Here is a 21,323-nt window from a genome sequence, read left to right as displayed (position 1 = left end):
AACATACCAATGTGCGATAAGGGCAAGAGGAAGATTGTCGACATCATGAAGAAAGAGAAAAGATGCAAGTTCCCAGCAAACCCACTTGTGCAGAAAGCATCTTTGGCAATAGAGGCAAAGAGGCAACAACACGACAAGAGAAACACACAAAGGGAGAGAGAAACAAAGAATGGAGGAAACAAAGAAGGAGTTGCATGAGTTGAAGGAGCAACTCTGGAAGGAACAGGAGCTGCGTAGACAGGAGAAGGAAGTGCAATAGGAACAGGTACAATAGGGGGCATAACTTGTACAGACAGATGAAATGACACCTGTACAGATAAGACACATAAGAACAACTAGCATCACGTAGACAGGGTGAACCATCGCAGGAGTAGGACTTCACTCAGGAGATAAAGCAATCACTTGAACATATGAATATGGATATGGAGCAACATGATTCGGAGCAAGACATCGACCTCACGCCTCACCACTAAGAGGTCGACCCACCAACTTCACCGTGTCTAGAAGAGGAGCAAGTCCCAAGTGACCAAGGAGACACTGAAATCCTTGGAGACAATCTGGAGGAGGAGATGCACAACATCTCATTCGACGAGTCCCAACATAGAGTTGTGCAATCTCGCAGAGTGTCGACTCTGGATGATCATACATCTCCTGTGCAGTTCGAGGAAGGAGTGATCGTGTCTGACGTGCGCAAACATAGAGCAACATTGGTCGATGCTACCAAAGCATATGCCGAAGCAACTAGCTTGAGTGTTCACTTCCTGATAGCTGAGAATAAGCGAATGGCTAAGGAGCTACATATGACCAAGTAAGGAGAAGAATTTGTTACAACATCCGCCCGAGCAGAATTGAAGAAGGTAATACTGGATGAAGTATTGTCCTTTGACACAGTCATGCAGGCGTTGTATTCCAAGTTTGGTACCGTGCAGAAGGCATTTATCCATCTCAATGATTGGCAGCAACGATGTGTTAGAAGAGCACATATCTTGTCGAACGTGCATGCTGTTGTTGATTACATGCAAACATGGACGATGAGATTAAGGGAGCCCCACTACACTTGCCTAACATGATGAATCCAAGTAGTCGAGTTGGAAGGCACACATCTAGAGTCAGATCTAGAATTGCGAAGATCTCCCGCAACTCATCACTAGTCTACAGGCTTCCCATGCACGTATATTCAAGGGTATGGATGTTATTGTGTACGCACATGCGATCCCATCTATTGGGATACTCACCCAGGCGAATACAAAGTCACAGGTCTGAATGGAGCTTGATTCGTGCTTTGATGAGTTGATACGCATAGCCACCAACCTAGACTTGGTGATTAGTGCAGACACCATGCACAAGTATGTTGTTGTTCTGACCGCACTTAAGATAATGATGCGCATGCTATCAGACGAGTTGGATAGAGGAGCCCGAGCAGTGTACCCGGATGCTATGGAGGCAAGAGTTCATTTCTAGAAAGATGTCACCTTAGAGTACATGGACACCATTGCGGACTACCGAGCTTGGCATCAGTTTGCTACTATTGACCACCGTGAGGATGTCGAAGAGCTAGTCTTCCAATAGTTGTCCGAGTCATAGTGATGTCTTGCATGGCTTGCTTAAGCCATTTTGTCTCACATGGGTACATGTGCATTGTAATGTAACGTCTTGTCAAGTGTAAGTTCCAGTGTCGATAGTTGGATGTAACAGTCACAGAGTAGATGAAGAGTCATGAGGGTAGATGAACTGTCACAAAGGGGAATGTCAAGGGCCACCCTATCCTTTGCTATATATAGTCCCTCATAACTCATTGTACAGGCTTTTGGTCAGCCAAGATTCCAATAGGAGTATCTTAGAGAAAGCTTGTGCAGTATTGTAACGAGCCTTGGCTTCTCCACTGCACAAAGCTAGTATATCTCTTTGGAGGAGCAGGCGACAGTGACTGTAACGCTCCGTTGTCAGAACTAGTGGTTGGACATGGATGTATTGTATGACTGGAACTTACACTTATGTTCAGGTACACACATCTGTTCAACTGTCACATCCTCCCAACATCACTTCACTTAATTTTCGCGCATATTTGGTTGTAAGTCCATCGAGTTGTCATATGAATTTTGTACCGCAACCTCCGTCTTCATACTCGGATGATCCTCCAGATGATACTGTCTTGTGTTCTTCCATTCTGGACTTTACGCTTATTGTGAATGAGGATAAAGCCATCAACGGAGTTGGTGTTGCACAACCAACATGCGCTGTCATTCATGAAGAGTATGACTGGGACCTTGAGTATCAACACTCAGTGAAGGATGACTCCCTTATTTCTGAGCCTCCTCCATTCTTTCCTGACATCTTTGGTGAACCTTCCATCCATGATTTCGCATGTGTATCTTCATCCATGGATGCACCCATTGTTGATCACTTGCAGAACACACCAGATGTCAGTGAATCATCCAACAACGGAGAGGATACATTATTCATTGAAAATCCACTTGACCTTTCATCTGCCTTTTCGGAAAACATAGAGGATGAATTTGTCCGCTTCTCATCTACCCCTCTATTTGATCATTAGATCATGAGGATGCTAATGAAACCATTGGTTTTTCTGATCGTAGCTGTCGTGATCGATTTACTCCCATATTTGATCACGATGATGATTCTATCACAGTTGATTTTTCAAAGCCACCTATTTAAGATGATTTATCTGGCGACGAAGTCGAAACACCCCAGGTTGTCGAGGCACTTCAGCCCGAGCTGATGGTTATGTGAGGCCCTCGCTGTCCTAAAGTTGGTTTCACTTCCGATAAGGAAATTGTTCAATCACTCGAGGGTCCTCATCACTCATCTACATGCATTGAAGATCAATCTCACACATATATCATGCTTCCTCCACTCGAACTGCACGATCCCATTGCTCATGCAATGGAGGAATCTTACATTGCAAGTACACATGCACGACGCAAGTTATCTTTGTTTCTTTCATTTGCTTGCATGTCACAATCAAGAGTATGCATATGCTTCACAGCTGCACACAGTGTCTCACAACACGGTGATAAGTCCACAGACTACATGTCATGTAATTGCACCCACTTATGTCCTGTGGACACTTTTAAACATGAAGTGTGTTTGTCTTCATTGTTATATCTTTTTTGTTTGCTGGTTCGCACAACCAGGTTGCTTGCGGACCAAGCCTTCACCAACATGGATCAACGAATGTGCTGGTGGCTACATTGGAAATATCACTTCACGTGATAAGGCCCATGCACCGTTAGCTTAGTAGTAGGAGTAGTGTTTGCTTTCAGTTTGTTTGCCTGCATGTTTGATGGCTTACTTGCTTTGCATGTTTGTTTGTTTGTTTGCTTGTTTGCTTACTCTCTTTGCTTTCACTTCTTCTTCTGCTTTGCTTTGTTGTTTGTTTTCTTGTTTTGTTCATAGGTTAGTTTCGCATGAAACCACGTGCGACTCTTGAAATAATTTGGGTAAAGTAAAAGAGGCATTATGCAACTATCAATACTTGGTTATCTATCATCCTGCCTCTGTGTGAAGAACTTGTTACTTTTGGTCCATGATACGTCGATGGAAAATACATACTATTCGAAGTGAATCTTGGTGAAAACACAACGCTTGAACGCTAACTAGTGTCACCTACTCTAGTCAGTTGTTTTTGGGTTAACCCTTGGCAGCTTAGTCAAGTAGAGTAAGGTGAGGGGGAAAACCTTAACAGGCACGTCAGAGGTATATAATAAAGTACTTATCTGAAGGAACAACCTCTTCTGCTCTCAATAAGTCGGGATCCCTCTTCTGCCTCTGAAATGAATAAGTGCTAAGCACAGTTAAGAAAATGAAAAATAAAAAAATGAAAAGCAAAAAATTTCAAAAATGATTTGCGAATAAGGTGAAAGAAGAGAAAGGCTTCCTGCGCAGAGAGGTGATGCAAGTAACTCTGTTGGGGTACTGACCAAATTCACTAGTAGCGGAGCGATGCTTGTGTTCTTGGGTGACTCCACCGGGGTATTGTCCAGGCCTATTGGCAGTGGAGCAACAAAAGAGATGAAACTAAGACTCTGACCATTATACTTCTTGTGCACCAATATACCCCTCAACCCCAATCGAAACAACTGTGTTGCCTAGGCTAGGAATGTGTGTTAATCGGCTAAGAGCTTGCTAGATGCTACATCTTACAATCAAGCAAGTGTGGAAACCAAGACGAACTGAGAACTGAACAATACTTTCAAAGGTGTTAGACTTGCTTTTCACGAACAAGGTCCATTAAGAGAGTTGGAGTTCTACCAGTGTGTCGCGAAGTGTTGTAGCGGCTACAACCACCCTCCAAAATTTTGCCTTAGCTTCATTTTGGAGCCTCCCTACCAACCTTCCTCAACATCATGTCTCGCACTGTCAAGTACACAAGCTTCAGTGGTTTTCTAGCAGACTGCTAGCCTGTGCATGATAGCTTGTTGCATCTCCCTCACAGGTTGTTTCTCTAGACTTGGTCGAGCTGCAGGCTGAGTAGATCCCTCAAGAAATTGTACAATTCTGGAGGGGAACTAGCCTTCCCACCAAAAATTGCGCAATCCTGTTTGGAAGCCCACTGGGCTCCAGAATTGCGCAAATTTGCCTGTCACCCTTCACCAGAAAAACTGCGCAATCTCTCCCAGTAGGGCTGCTCAGCCCATAAATTGCGCAATTCTGGGTAGTAATCAGCTGCTTAGCCCAAAAATTGTGCAATCCTTCTGGGCAGCCAACCCAACTCCCTCCCAGAAATGTACAAATTTTCCCCTCAGCTGAGCAGGCTGTTGCATGTGCCATTGAGTTGACCGGTTCCACCCAGGACCGAGAAAAATTGACTTGCATGCATGGGCTGCTTTTTCCCGGAATAGCAAAAAGCAACATGCAAAAAGCATCCCTATATTTTAGGGAGCTATTTTTAGCAGCTGGAGGTTACATGCAAAGATCGTTTTAGAATCTTTCCTCCAAGTGTCACTTTTTCCTAGATTTGTGGCATGCGCGTCATGAGCCTCAAACTTATTTATTCGACGCTTTAGAGCTCACTTATTCACATCGATCTTGGAGCTCTGACATCCCGTAGTACATCGAGGAGTCTTCGACACATCCATCTCAGCTATTTCCAGGTAAGTCGGCTTAACTTGTCTTTTGCAGCATTTCTGTCGCTTTTTGTGTTTTGCTTGTGTAAGTGTTGTTTGCTTGATTTCTATGAACGCTTGCTGTCGTTTACATGCATACTAGCTTGAACTGTCACCGTTTCATTTTTCGTTAGCATTTCACTGTTGTAGCATGCATGAAACTGTTTTGCACGAACAGTCGCCGATTCGGCGACTTGCTTCACCCACATGCATGTTGTTCCATTTTCTGAATATTTCATTCACTGTTTGCATGCATGATCATTCACTCTTGCTTACACTCAATATGGCCATGCATTCACATTCACATTTTCTTTTATTTGCTTGTTGGCAGGCCTGGGCAGCCTTGGCCTGGACTCTGCCTCACCAAGACAACATTACGTAATACTGAGAGGGAAGGCTCTGTCTTCCTCTCAAAAAATGCGCATTTCTACCCAGTGACTGTCCTCCAGTCTTACATTGCGCAATTATGAGGGACAGTGACTGCTAGCCCGAAAAATTATGCAATGCAGTCACTGGGCCTACAACCATTGCCAGTTGAAATTGTGCATTGTGCAATTCTAGCAGCCAATAGGCCAGCCTAGATTGCACATTGCGCAATTCCAGCATCTAGCTAGCCTACGCAAATAGCCCAAGCTGCCTTTTGCGCAGTTCTGTCAGCTAGTCTCCCAGCCTCCCAGGAAAAATTGCACAATCCTTGCGAATCAATCCTGAGGTATGTTGCATGTTGTTCCTCAAGTATGCTTTGGTTTTCGCTGACAAATTTCTTTCCATACATGTCACTTTGTCTCCAGATCTAGAAGGTGTTCATCTGCCTCTTAGGAGTTCAGGATCAATGGCCTCCAAGACAGCAGGATCAAAGGACACTTACAGAAGTGCAACTGGAGCAGCAGTTGAGCAAGTGTCTACAAGTCTGCCGATCTATGAAGACACCAAGTTGATTGTAGACAAGGATATCAAGCTGAAATGGCAAGAGGTCAATGATGCATTCGGAGGCATATTTGGGGAAGACCTCAAAGACCGCTAAGTCTATGTGAACATCCACAACTCCAGCTTGTGCTAGATTGCATGTAGGTATCCCGTGCTCCCATGCGCGAACATGATACATTGGATCGTATCGCACACTGATCCTGAGATGATGACATTGAGCAGCGTCAACAGGACAAAGATTGCTACCTCCAGGGCACAAGATTATGAGGAGATGTATCATATGTCAAAGCTCATGATCACCATGGAGACACCCTTCAGCATACCTAGCAACAATGCTAACTCCAGAGATATATTGAAGAACTGGGTGAAGGAGCCGGCTAAATTCACGATGACACCCAACAAGGTCTACAAGACGAAGATACTATGAAAGGCGTATCAATACTTGGTCATCTTTGCGTGTCGTCTGTATGGCCAAGAAAGCAAAGAAACCTTCCCATAGAGTTGGGTGATCGCGTTGGACCAACTGGTCCGACATGTTGGCTCATCAGTTGAAGGAACAGGTAATAAGGGCTCGACAGTCGCCCAAAGGCATGCAAGCATAAATATACATGTCCGCTTACATCTTGGATGCAATATGTGCCCATCAGGAGTTCTCGGGCTTGAAGTGGGCATGGACTTTGGCAGAGACCTCTGTGAACACTTATTGTAAGATGTTTTCCAAATGAAGCTTCAGATGAGTTATCACACAGCTATCCGATCATTTTGTCACCCCGGTTTACAAGATGATATTCGAATAGGATCCACCCTGCATGTCGAAGGCAGCAATGAAGGCACTGATAGACATAGCTGATTGGTATGCCTCACCATCCGACACCTTCATACGAATGTACAACTCGGAGAAGCCTTTGCATGTTCTACCAAAGTTTGCCTTGGATAAACTTGTCATGCAGGAAGTAGCATATCACATCTTGGCAAGGTTATCAACTAGGCTACACCAAAAGAAGAAGGCACCTTGGCCCGCTCTTCTGTTGCGGATTGGGTTTTACGAGATACGAAATTTCAAGCATGTGGATGTCGAATCAAAGGAGATGAAGAAATATCCATTCAATGCCCTAAGTTACAATCCGTATGACCCGCTTTCTCTTGTGAAAGACCATTGCACGAGAGTAAAATTTAACTGGATCCATGGGGCATGTCATTGGGTGGTGGAAGACTCATGGAGATATTGTGTTGGGTCCCTATAATACTAGTGATTACCCCATTACTAATGTAGTTATACCCCTTATTTATATTGTTGTGCCCCTATTACCCCCATATTGTTATTTCTGTGCCCCATAGAATCCCTCTATTGTTATTTTTGTGGCTTTATATTATTATTGTTAGGTCGGCTGGATTATATTGTGACTCCTTAGACTCCTATATATAGAAAGGAGGTTTTGTCATTTGTATCATCCAAGAATTGTTCATTTATGTAATGTAAAGGAGGTTGCTCCCTCGAAGAGGCTGAATTCTAAGGCGTTGATCTTTCTTTTCTATCTTTTCTTGAGCTGGTTTCATAACATTTGGTATCAGAGCTTTGGATTCTAGGGTTTCGCTGCTCCAAACAGGTCATCGTGGAATTTTCGCTATAACTTTTTTTCTATGACATTTCAGAAGTCGCAAAAAGAACCCATTTGAGAAGAATTGGCGCTGAACCTTGGGTCCGAATTTCAGAGCTTTTCGCGCAATATTTTCGGAGATATGATCTGAGGAAGTTGGTCTTTTTGCAGACTCCTGAATTACATTCAAAACAGGTGACCTGGGGAAAATCGTCATAACTTTCTCTCTGAGGATCGGATTGAAATTTCGTAAAAAGGTACAGAAAGAGGACGGACTATAGTTTCTTGTATGTGTGTTTCAGATCCAAAGGTCGAAACAGTGACTCGTGGCACATCGTACAAGTTCGCTCTACTGAACTAGTCTATAAGCAAGTCACTGTGGGAGATTTCACATAACTATTCCTTGGAGAATCCAATTTGGGTCAGACTTGTGGAATTGGAAAGAGGACACAGAGGGCTACTACAGCTCATAAATTCAGAAGTAGATGATTGGAAAGTACAGAGATACATCAGAGGCAATATCGAGCTCCTACAAAGTGAAAAAAAGTGTGTAGATTTTCTTAAATTTTTGCTTAAGCTTGGTTTGAAAATTTATTTTGAAGGAATTCAAAGGGCATAGTAGAGCATTATTATCGATAACTGATGCCCCGAGGAAAGAAAATGCAAACACCTAGTAAGGAACCTGAAAGCTCTAGCATGACTCATGAAGAAGAGGAAGAAATGCAACATGATATATCAAAATTACAAGACCAAGTGCAACAACTGTCCCTTGCACAAAAAGGAACAGAATCTAAGATGGATGGTTTAAAGAAAGATGTAGAAGCTAAGATGGATGGTTTAAAGAAAGGTGTAGAAGCTAAGATGAACTGTTTAAAGAAAGGCGTAGAAGCTAAGATGATTGACGTGGAAGCTAAGATGGATGATTTGAAGATAGATTTGAAGACAGACATGGACGAATTGAAGATAAATATGAATAAGTTGCTACAAGAAATGGTCACTAAGGGTGAAAGAGTACTAAAAGAAACTCATGATGAGAACAAAAGAAATGTTAATCATGATTCCATAGACTCTAATGTTGGATCGAAGACTCACCATGTTCCAAAAATCGATATGAGGAAGTTTGATGGCAAGGATCCCGCCACATGGATATTACAGATGGAGCAATTCTTCGATCTCAATAATGTGTAAAACACACAAAAGGTACGTATGACAACTTTATATTTGGAACCAAATCAGTTTGTATGGTATCAATGGCTTTGTTCTCGTAAACAGTTTATCACTTGGGCAATTTTTACGGAAGAATTGATAGCACATTATGAGGATACAAAAAGCAACACTTTTTTAGCCAATTGATAAGTCTCAAACAAAAGGGTTCAATAATGGAGCACATTGAGGAGTTCCAAAAATTGAACATAAGGGTAAAAGATATGTTGGCATTATGAGATAAGTGTTGTCCTTGATGGCAAACCACACTGATGACAAATCATAGTGCAGAAGGTCAGCAGCAAGGAATTGATGATCAGTCTACAAGTATGAAGAAAAATATATACACGCTAGTTCACTATATCCCAAGTAGCGTATACAAGCAGGTTCACTATATACCAAGTCGCGTATACGCAGGTTCGATATATACCAAGTCGCGTATACAAGCAGGTTGGCTTCAGCAAAAGAGCGTGTATGTGGAAATCTTATCTTTGGTCCATGGCGGTTATTCCTTGGAAGTTGTGCCTATGGTTTTGGACCTTGGTGTCTCGACAGACGTGTTGATCTCTAGTTTTGAAGTTGATGGTTTTGGATTTCTATGGTTTTGGCTCTTGGTATTGAGGAAGGCCTAAGGCTATATAAGGAGGAGAAGATCATTATGCATTGTATCTGAAATGTCTTGAATATCTGATGAAGCATTAGATCCAGTATGCAGGGTTATGGGTTGATGATGCATTGCTTGATCTGAGCTAAGGAGAGATCTCACCGGTTGATGGAGAACTAGATCTAAGGAGAGATCGGGGTCAAATGGTTTGAAATGAACTATCTTTATGATGCTTATTCTAGATCTACATACTGACGCATGTATAGTTCTATAAGTGTTATGAGTATGACTGATGTCTGGTACAGCTACAAGTTATGAGAAATTATTTTTAGATCTGTACGCGGGTTGTCTTTGGCAAAAGCGCGTATACACGCGGGTTTGATTCATCGAAGTAGCGTATACATTGTAAAGCTTGATATTTGAAGTTGCAGATGGATCTGATGGTTATTACAGAGTTCTGTGTCTGCTCTGTGTTCTGGTGACTGTTGTTAACAGGGTTTCAGTGATTCAGAGTTTGATGATTGTTTTGAGCTTCAATGATAGTTATGGGTCCAGTATGAAAATTGGATGAAAAGTGGCCTTACAGATTATGTGTTGTGCTTCAGTGTATCCAGTCTGAAAATTGATGAAACGTGGTACCTGGAGGAGAGAAGATTGTAGGCAAGCACCTACGTACTAGTATCTAAGCTAGTACAAAAGCTAAAGAAGATCTTTGGAGCATTGTAGCAGGTAGCAGCCTGCGTACTAGTAAATGGATCGGCTAGTACAAGAGCAAAGGGGGTTGTAGCTCCCGTACTGGTATAAGACTGCACCAGTACAAACATTGTAAAAGGATTTTCTTATTAAGAAGAAGATTGAGATGACTTGCAGCAGGTGGTTTTCACCCACATTGGGTTTCCACCTTATATCTTTGTGTTCATGTGTGTGGCTCTTGTGTGATGTTCTGTTCTGTTATTCTGCACCTGGTTACTGTTAATATGCTTAATAATGATCTGATGTATTTACTGAAGACTAAGCTAACTGAATCATAAGATTTCTGGATATACGCAAGTTTCTTTAGACACAGTAGCGTGTACACGCGAGTTCACTTAACTTAAGTAGCGTATATGTTTCTGAGCATTGAAAAGTTTTATAGTTCTGATAATACTGATTCACCCCCCCCCTCTCAGTATTATTTCCAACAATTGGTATCAGAGCAGGTCCTTTAATAGAAGCTTGATCGCTTAAAGGAGATCCGTGGAACAATGGGAAAGAAGCTTAAGAAGAAAGCTCATAAGAAGAAGAAGACATCTCAGAAGATCTATGACAGTGGGAGAGTCGATTGGGGATTAGGTATAAGAAGCTCTTCAGATTCAGAATCAGATTCAGAATCATTATCAGGTATGAATGTGTTATCCTCTGATGTTCCAGCTATATTTCCTTGTGAAAGAGATGGAAGTGATAGTGAAACTACTGAACATGCTTGTATGGGTGAGCAAGAAAAGTGTCAAATAGAGGCAGTATTTAGAAGGCTTGCAGACAAAGTTAAAGATCAACAAGATCTATTGAACAAAAGGGAATGTGCTTTCAAAGAAGAAGTTACCAAACTAAAGGCCCAACTAGAAGAAGGAAACAAGGTAAGAAAGCTACTCAAGGACAAGGAAGACCAATGTCAAAAATTGCAGCATGAAGTGACATCATTAAGAAAAGAAGTCAGCGAAAGAAGCACAACCATCAAGAAACTCAAAGATAGATCCAGCTACTATGAAAATCTTGAAGCTACAATCCCCTCACTAAAAGGAGATCTTGAAGAATCAAAGAAGCAGAATACAGATCTACTCCAAGCTATTTCAAAACAAGAAAACGAAGTCACCAGCTTAAAATCTCAACTAGAATGTGCCTTCCGAGTTCGTCAAATGCAGCAGGATCTGAATGAAGAACAAGAAAAGGAGATTCTCAAACTAAGGCATCAGTTGGAAGAAGGAAGGAAAGATGGAGAAGACATGAAGAAGCAATGTCTGGAAAAGGAGGAACAACTTCAAGTTGAGGTAAATATCTTGAAAGGTAAATTAGAAGAAAAGGATAAACTTTTGAGATTTCAAGATAGTACTAAAGCCTTGGATGATATTCTTAGTAGTCAAAGGTCTCCTGCTATCAAGACTGGTTTTGGTTTCCATGAATCTGTTGAAGGTGAATCTAGTTCACAAGGTGAGGCAAGGAACTCTAAAGAGAAATCCAAAATGATCAACAAGGAGATGAAAGGTCAATCTCATCATCAACCAAGGAAAGAAAGTCTTTAAAGAAAATCTTTTACTCCTCCTATGAATAATATTGAATGTTATGTATGTCATAATCTTGGACATGTTGCAGCTAGATGTAGAAGAAGAAGAGTTCAAGACTATTATGCGGACAGGTCATCTCAATCAAGGTACTTTAATGGATATTGCTTTGCTTGCAATATGTATGGTCACAAAGCTGCTGATTGCTACAGAAGGAACATGAAACATGTTAGATGTTATGCATGTAACAAGCTTGGACATATAGCAAAGGAATGCAGGAACAAAGGATGGACATCACACCGAAAGGAGAAAACCTCATCACACTTGAAGATATGGAGGAAGAAGGAAGTACAGTCAACACAATGTACTGAGACACAGCACAACACAGACATATCAGACTCAGGGGGAGCTGAAAGTGTAAACCTTCAGTGTCCTGAATCTCATACGCAAGTTCCTTAAAGGGAAGTCGCGTATATACGCGAGTTCGACACTGCAAAGTCGCGTATATGTCAGTCTGAGGAAAAGCAGTGGGGACAGGCTCAGAAAAGGGATCTGATATGATTCAGTCCATTATTTGCTCTATTGGTTAATAATTACAGTCGGCTGAGGATGTGTGAAAATGCTTTGATACTTGTAAGATGTCTAGAAGTGTTTTGATCCTAACTTGAGGATGATGATGTTTTGATGCTTATTGCTGATATATGCATGATCAGATCTAACAGATGGCACTGGTTGAGGGGGAGCATATGCCTTTAGTAATTCATTGTTGGCATTATGGTTAATAATCCTTGGTGATGATTCTTATATGGCCAAATGATATATCTTGCTATGATGTGACTCTTGGGGCTACATAGTTAATGATCAGATCAGATTTATGGTTGATTGCTTGATAATGCATATATGGTGCTTACATGGTGATATTCATAAGGACAAGGAGAAGTACAAAGCTTTAATACACATCTTCCTCACTTGATGATGAGTCACTTATATACTGCTGTTGTCATATGCATAAAGATCATACAGTTATGATGCAGGCACTCTTGTGAATAAGGATTGTTGCTGTTGATGATATCAAGAAGTTTTGTCAAATGAGCTTGAGCTCAAGATACCTAGTGCTGATACATGGATGACTCCTCAAAGTCACTTTGTTGGAGACATGATGATGAGTTCGTATCTATATGATGATAGGTTTATACTTACATATGTTGGTTGATGCAGATGTTCCCAAGTAATGATACTTGGATCATGTAGATCTTGACGTTGATGTAATGGCTATGGTGGTTTCACATGTAATGTGAATGATTTCATGATGATGTTTAAAAGGAGGAGTTGACATCTATGTTCAGACATACCTTGCTGCAGGACATTTACAGGTTGCTGATATGAAAATAGTTGTACGCGAGTTTCATAAGGCCTATCCGCGTATATACGCTTGTTTATGTGGATGCAGACGCGTATATGGAGTTTTGAAGGAAATCAGCAGGGACAGATGTTGGTTGCAGAAAGTCTGATATGGGTCTGACAGAGATCATCTGGCACAGGTTCAGGGGGAGCAGATAATCTTCCAATGATGCATTGTTGGCATTATCTTAAAGCCTTTGGTTCTGGTTCACATTTGTTGTTGATTTCAGGTGAAACAAAGTCAGAGGGAGAACAAAAGGATCTCTTGGTTGCTGATCTGAATGGTGATTGACAAGATGCTGGCGATTATTGGTGACTTTCATAAGTCTTGGTCTAGTTCTTTCGTTTCTATGTCATATATCTCTTTTGTGGTATCTCTTTCATGGTGTCAAGGTCATGTAACAGCCTATTTTGGTTTCCCCACTATGCCTGGGATGATTGATGCAATATGATTGGTTGTCATATGTAAACTTTTGATGTATCCCCACTCGGTTGGGTGGATGAGTCAATTTTTGTATATCCTCACTTAGTTGAGAGATGGATGTATGTATGAGTCTTTGGTGATAGGAAGGTCTTTTATGATGTATAGAGTCATGTTCTTCTTAAAGAACATCTTTTGCAGATCTTGCCCACAGTCAGGAAGAGCATGAACAACACACTTCAGCGGTACAGAGATTCAGCATGCACTCAGAGGGAGCATGGACAGATGGGTACACCTTGGCATATACAAAGGGGGAGATTATTCAGAGATTTCAGCAGGTACTCAGGGGGAGTATGGACAGTGGAATGATTCAGCAAAGGAAGAGAATATCTTGGTCCACCCTTTGCCCTTGATGTCAAAGGGGGAGAGTGATTTGGTGTTGTTGCCATCAAGTCCAAAGGGGGAGATTGTTGGCATTATGATGCATGTGTTGTACTTGATGGCAACCCTCTCATAGAAGAATATCTCACTTATGTATAACTGGATGAATCTTCAGAAGAGATATCAGATGTGACTGATGGAGGACAACTCAAAGGAATCAGATGATAGTTCTAAGTGTGACAAGTTAGCTTTGCCATCAAGTCCAAAGGGGGAGATTGTTGGCATTATGAGATAAGTGTTGTCCTTGATGGCAAACCACACTGATGACAAATCATAGTGCAGAAGGTCAGCAGCAAGGAATTGATGATCAGTCTACAAGTATGAAGAAAAATATATACACGCTAGTTCACTATATCCCAAGTAGCGTATACAAGCAGGTTCACTATATACCAAGTCGCGTATACGCAGGTTCGATATATACCAAGTCGCGTATACAAGCAGGTTGGCTTCAGCAAAAGAGCGTGTATGTGGAAATCTTATCTTTGGTCCACGGCGGTTATTCCTTGGAAGTTGTGCCTATGGTTTTGGACCTTGGTGTCTCGACGGACGTGTTGATCTCTAGTTTTGAAGTTGATGGTTTTGGATTTCTATGGTTTTGGCTCTTGGTATTGAGCAAGGCCTAAGGCTATATAAGGAGGAGAAGATCATTATGCATTGTATCTGAAATGTCTTGAATATCTGATGAAGCATTAGATCCAGTATGCAGGGTTATGGGTTGATGATGCATTGCTTGATCTGAGCTAAGGAGAGATCTCACCGGTTGATGGAGAACTAGATCTAAGGAGAGATCGGGGTCAAATGGTTTGAAATGAACTATCTTTATGATGCTTATTCTAGATCTACATACTGACGCATGTATAGTTCTATAAGTGTTATGAGTATGACTGATGTCTGGTACAACTACAAGTTATGAGAAATTATTTTTAGATCTGTACGCGGGTTGTCTTTGGCAAAAGCGCGTATACACGCGGGTTTGATTCATCGAAGTAGCGTATACATTGTAAAGCTTGATATTTGAAGTTGCAGATGGATCTGATGGTTATTACAGAGTTCTGTGTCTGCTCTGTGTTCTGGTGACTGTTGTTAACAGGGTTTCAGTGATTCAGAGTTTGATGATTGTTTTGAGCTTCAATGATAGTTATGGGTCCAGTATGAAAATTGGATGAAAAGTGGCCTTACAGATTATGTGTTGTGCTTCAGTGTATCCAGTCTGAAAATTGATGAAACGTGGTACCTGGAGGAGAGAAGATTGTAGGCAAGCACCTACGTACTAGTATCTAAGCTAGTACAAAAGCTAAAGAAGATCTTTGGAGCATTGTAGCAGGTAGCAGCCTGCGTACTAGTAAATGGATCGGCTAGTACAAGAGCAAAGGGGGTTGTAGCTCCCGTACTGGTATAAGACTGCACCAGTACAAACATTGTAAAAGGATTTTCTTATTAAGAAGAAGATTGAGATGACTTGCAGCAGGTGGTTTTCACCCACATTGGGTTTCCACCTTATATCTTTGTGTTCATGTGTGTGGCTCTTGTGTGATGTTCTGTTCTGTTATTCTGCACCTGGTTACTGTTAATATGCTTAATAATGATCTGATGTATTTACTGAAGACTAAGCTAACTGAATCATAAGATTTCTGGATATACGCAAGTTTCTTTAGACACAGTAGCGTGTACACGCGAGTTCACTTAACTTAAGTAGCGTATATGTTTCTGAGCATTGAAAAGTTTTATAGTTCTGATAATACTGATTCACCCCCCCTCTCAGTATTATTTCCAACAAGATATTCCAGAGGAGCATAGGATTGATGTGTTCATAGGGTCTTTAAAGGATAATATCCAACATGATGTGCGCCTTTGGGAACCTGATTCATTAGAGAAGGCATTCAGGTTAGCAAGAAAAATGGAAAGCAAAATTATGGCAACTAGGAAGCATACCATTCACAACTATAAAGACGGAAGTGTTGTTGCCCATAGTCTTCCACAACCTACAAGGTTGACACCACAACAATTGGAAGAAAAAAGAGCAAAAGGGCTTTGTTACAATTGTGATAGCAAATACACAAAAGGTCATAAGTGTGCTGAGAATAAATTATTCTACATAGATTGTGAAGAGGAAGAAGAAAAGGAGAAAGAAAGGTCAAAAGAAGAGGATATATTTCAGGAACAAAGCCTAGATGAAGAACAAATAAATCCGACCATATCTTGTAATGCATTGGCGGGAATTACCACTCCTCAAACCATCAAGATAGAAGGACAAATCAAGAAGAAAAAGGTAATAGTGTTGATTGATTCAGGAAGCACCCACAATTTTATTCATTGTAGGGTAGCAAAAGAATTGAATTGCTTCCTATATCCAGCACCAGAGTGTCAAGTGATGATTGCAAATGGAGGAACAATAAATTGTTCTGGAAAGTGCCATAATATCAAGCTATCCATGGGAGAATATGTATTGACTACCCCAATGCTTTCCATTCCAATGGGAGGTGCTGATGTTGTACTAGGAGTCCAATGGCTACAATCCTTGGGTACAATAGCTTTTAATTTTCAAGAACTTTTCATGAAATTTTCTGTGGAAGGAAAGGAAGTTGAATTAAGGGGTATTGCAGGGAAACCAGGAAAGATAATCAGCTCTAATGGCATGACAAAGCTTCTAAAAAAGGAGCAAAGAGGTGTAATTGCACAATTATGTTCGCTAGATGTTTCCACATTGGAATCATCTATTTCTCCAGATCTCCAAAAAGTCCTGGACAATCATTCCAAGGTATTTGAGACTCCCAAAGGTCTCCCATCTATGCATGATCATGATCATGCTATTCATCTGATTCCAGGAAGTGTTCCTCCAAACATGAGGCCGTACAGATATCCATATGTCCAAAAAAGTGAAATTGAACGTATGGTTGCAGAAATGTTAGAGGCTGGTATAATTCAACCAAGTCAAAGTTCTTTCTCAGCTCCAATAGTATTGGTGCACAAGAAGGATGGATCATGGCGCATGTGTCCAGATTATAGGGAGCTCAACAAGATCACTATTAAAGATAAGTTCCCCATTCTTGTCATTGATGAATTACTGGATGAATTGCATGGATCAATTTACTTCACCAAGTTGGATCTTCGTTCGGGATATCATCAAATCAGAATGAAGATTGAAGACATTTCGAAAACAACATTTAGAACTCATGAGGGTCATTATGAATTTTTGGTCATGCCTTTTGGCCTTACCAATGCACCTTCAACATTTCAAGGTTTGATGAATTCAATTTTCAAACCATTCCTTAGAAAATTTGAGTTAGTATTTTTTGATGATATACTAATCTACAACAAGTCTTGGAAGGATCATGTTGAACATGTTGACAAGGTGCTACAACTATTGGAGGAGAAACAATTATATGCAAAAAGATCCAAATGTTTCTTTGGAGTCCAGGAGGTGGAATATTTGGGTCATATTGTATCTCATGAAGGAGTTAAGGTAGACCCTAGCAAAATTAAAGCCATTAAGGAATGGAAAATCCCCACATCCATAAAGCATCTGCGAGGATTTCTTGGGTTGACAGGGTATTATCGCAAGTTCGTTAAGAATTATGGGAGAATAGCAGCACCTCTAACAACAATATTGAAGAAAGATTCATTTTCATGGACTCAGGAAGCAACAAAGGCCTTTAAACATCTTAAAGAGGCAATGTGCCAAGCACCGGTCTTAGCTACACCGGACTTCACAAAAACCTTTATTGTGGAATGTGATGCTTCAGGAAATGGAATTGGTGCTGTTCTAATGCAAGATGAAAGACCCATTGCTTTTGAAAGTCGTCCAATCAAGGGAAAGTTTTTAAGCAAATCTATTTATGAGAAGGAAATGTTGGCAATACTCCATGCACTTAAGAAATGGCGACCCTACCTAATGGGAAGACACTTCAAGGTAAAAACAGATCATGATAGCCTTAAATACTTTTTAGAACAAAGATTATCCTCTGAAGAGCAACAAAAGTGGGTCACAAAGTTGTTGGGTTATGACTTTGAAATCATCTACAAAAAAGGGAAGCAAAATGTGGTGGCAGATGCACTCTCAAGAAAGGATGAGGATATGGAAGCATTGTTGTGTGCCATTTCTATTATCCAACCAGATTGGATAAATGAAGCAAAGGAATGTGATGCTTCAGGAAATGGAATTGGTGCTGTTCTAATGCAAGATGAAAGACCCATTGCTTTTGAAAGTCGTCCAATCAAGGGAAAGTTTTTAAGCAAAGCTATTTATGAGAAGGAAATGTTGGCAATACTCCATGCACTTAAGAAATGGCGACCCTACCTAATGGGAAGACACTTCAAGGTAAAAACAGATCATGATAGCCTTAAATACTTTTTAGAACAAAGATTATCCTCTGAAGAGCAACAAAAGTGGGTCACAAAGTTGTTGGGTTATGACTTTGAAATCATCTACAAAAAAGGGAAGCAAAATGTGGTGGCAGATGCACTCTCAAGAAAGGATGAGGATATGGAAGCATTGTTGTGTGCCATTTCTATTATCCAACCAGATTGGATAAATGAAGCAAAGGAGGAATGGAAGAATGACGAAGAAGTGTGGGCACTTATTCGAAAGCTACAACAAGATTCCAGTACTTCTGATACATTTAGCTGGCAAAATGATTCGTTATGGTACAAAGATCGCTTATACCTCTGTAAGAATTCCCAGCTAAAACAAAAGATTCTTATGGAATTGCACACTTCTCCCTTAGGAGGGCACTCAGGATTTTTAAAAACTTACCACAGGGTTAAGAAGGAATTTTTTTGGGATGGCCTTAAATCAGATATTCAAAAGTTTGTGGCGGAATGTTTGGTTTGCCAACAAAATAAAGTTGAAACAATTAAGACACCGGGTCTATTACAACCTTTATCCATTCCAAGCCAACGTTGGGAGGAGGTTTCAATGGATTTTATCACAGGTTTACCCAAGTCTGAGGGAAAGAGTGTCATCATGGTGGTAGTTGACAGACTTACCAAGTATGCACACTTTTGTGCATTATCACATCCATTTAAAGCCAGTACAGTTTCTACTGCATTTATGGAAACAGTTCAAAAGCTACATGGAAACCCAATGATTATTGTAAGTGACAGAGATCCCATTTTCACTGGAAATTTTTGGACAAAATTATTTTCTTGTCTTGGTACTCAATTAGCTCATAGCTCATCTTATCATCCTCAATCTGATGGGCAAACTGAGATAGTAAACAAATGTTTGGAAGGATATCTTCGTTGCTTTGTATCTGATAAACAGACACAATGGGTCAAATGGTTTCCTCTGGCTGAATGGTGGTATAACACTTCCTTCCATATAGCAACAAAAATGACCCCATTTATGGCACTTTATGGGTACCAACCACCATCAATCACATCATATTTAAGAGAAAATTCTAAGGTTCAGGCAGTGGAACATCACATCGAACATCAACAACAATTCCTTCAACTCTTAAAGGATAACCTCGTGTTGGCACAAAATAGAATGAAACAACAGGCAGATCAACATCGCAGTGAAAGAAGTTTTGATGTAGGTGATTGGGTATTCCTACGGCTACAACCATATAAGCAAATGTCCCTAAAGCAAGCTAAGAAGGATAATAAATTATCACCAAAGTATTATGGTCCGTACAAGGTGTTGGAAAAGATTGGTACTATGGCATACAAATTGGAGCTTCCTGCAGCTTCTCGATTGCACCCAGTTTTCCATGTTTCATGTTTAAAGAAGGTTATAGGTGACAAGCTCCCAGTTCAAACAATATTGCCAGAACTTGACGAGGAAGGAAAAATTATATTGGAACCAGAAGCAGTCACAGAAACGAGAACTCGACAGCTACGAAATCGATCAATTTCAGAGTATCTTATCAAGTGGAAGAACTTATCTGCTGAAGATTCCACATGGGAGGATGAGAATTTTATGCAGAAGTATCCAGAACTGCTCAAGCGTTGAGGACAACACTTTTTTGAAGGAGAGGGGCATGTTGGGTCCCTATAATACTAGTGATTACCCCATTACTATTGTAGTTATACCCCTTATTTATATTGTTGTGCCCCTATTACCCCCATATTGTTATTTCTGTGCCCCATAGAATCCCTCTATTGTTATTTTTGTGGCTTTATATTATTATTGTTAGGTCGGCTGGATTATATTGTGACTCCTTAGACTCCTATATATAGAAAGGAGATTTTGTCATTTGTATCATCCAAGAATTGTTCATTTATGTAATGTAAAGGAGGTTGCCCCCTCGAAGAGGCTGAATTCTAAGGCGTTGATCTTTCTTTTCTATCTTTTCTTGAGCTGGTTTCATAACATATTGTGACAACTCCTCCAAACTCAATGAACCGGTTAGCCTCATTGTGGAAATGGTAGCGAAGTAGCATCTTAGAGAGCACCAGAAGCAGCAGCAGAGGTAAACATACCAGTGCGCAACAAAGTCAAAAGGAAGATTGTCGACAACATTGAGGAAGAGAAAAGCTATGAGTTTCGAGTAGACCCACTTGTGCAGAAAGAAGCTTTGGAAATAGCGGCAAAGAGGCAACAACGCAACAAGAGAAACATGCAAAGTTAGAGAGAGAAATGGAGAATGGAGGAAACAAAGAAGGAGTTGAATGAGTTGACGGAGCAACTCTGGAAGTAACAGAAACTACGCAGACAGGATAAGGAAGCGCAACAGGAACAGGTATAGCAGGGAGCGCAACTTGTACAGAGAGATGAAATGACGCTCGTAGAGATAGTAGACTCATCAGAACAGCTGGCATTAGGCAGACAAGGTGAAGCATCGCAAGAGCAGGACTTCGCTCAGGAGATAGAGCAAGCACTTGAACAGATGGATACAGATATGGAGCAACAGGAGTCAGAGCAAGACATCAACCTCATGCCTCACCACCAAGAGGTCGACCCACCAGCTTCATCATGTCCAGAAGAGGAGCAAGTCCCAAGTGACCAAGGAGACACTGAAATCCTTGGAGACAATCCAGAGGAGGAGATGCACAACATCTCATTCGACGAGTCCCAACATAGAGTTGTGCAATCTTGCAAATTGTTGACTCCGGATGATCATACATCTCCTGTGTAGTTTGAGGAATGAGTGATTGTGTCTCATGTGTGCAAACATCGAGCATCATTGGATGATGCTACTAGAGCATATGCCGAAGCCATTATCTTGAGTGTTTGCTTCCTAATAGCTTAGAACGAGTGAATGGATAAGGCGCTACAGACAGCCAAGCAAGGAGGAGAATTGGTTACAGCATCCACCGGAGCAGAATTGAAGAAGGCAAAACTGGATGAAGTATTGTCCCTTGGCAGAGTCATGCGGGTGTTGTATTCCAAGTTTGGTACCA

The sequence above is a fragment of the Pinus tabuliformis genome, chromosome 7 (assembly GCF_031772625.1).
Source record: "Pinus tabuliformis cultivar Carrire ecotype Pingquan chromosome 7, CPIR1, whole genome shotgun sequence".
Taxonomy (NCBI): Eukaryota; Viridiplantae; Streptophyta; class Pinopsida; order Pinales; family Pinaceae; genus Pinus; species Pinus tabuliformis.
Note: the sequence above shows the minus strand (reverse complement) of the source record.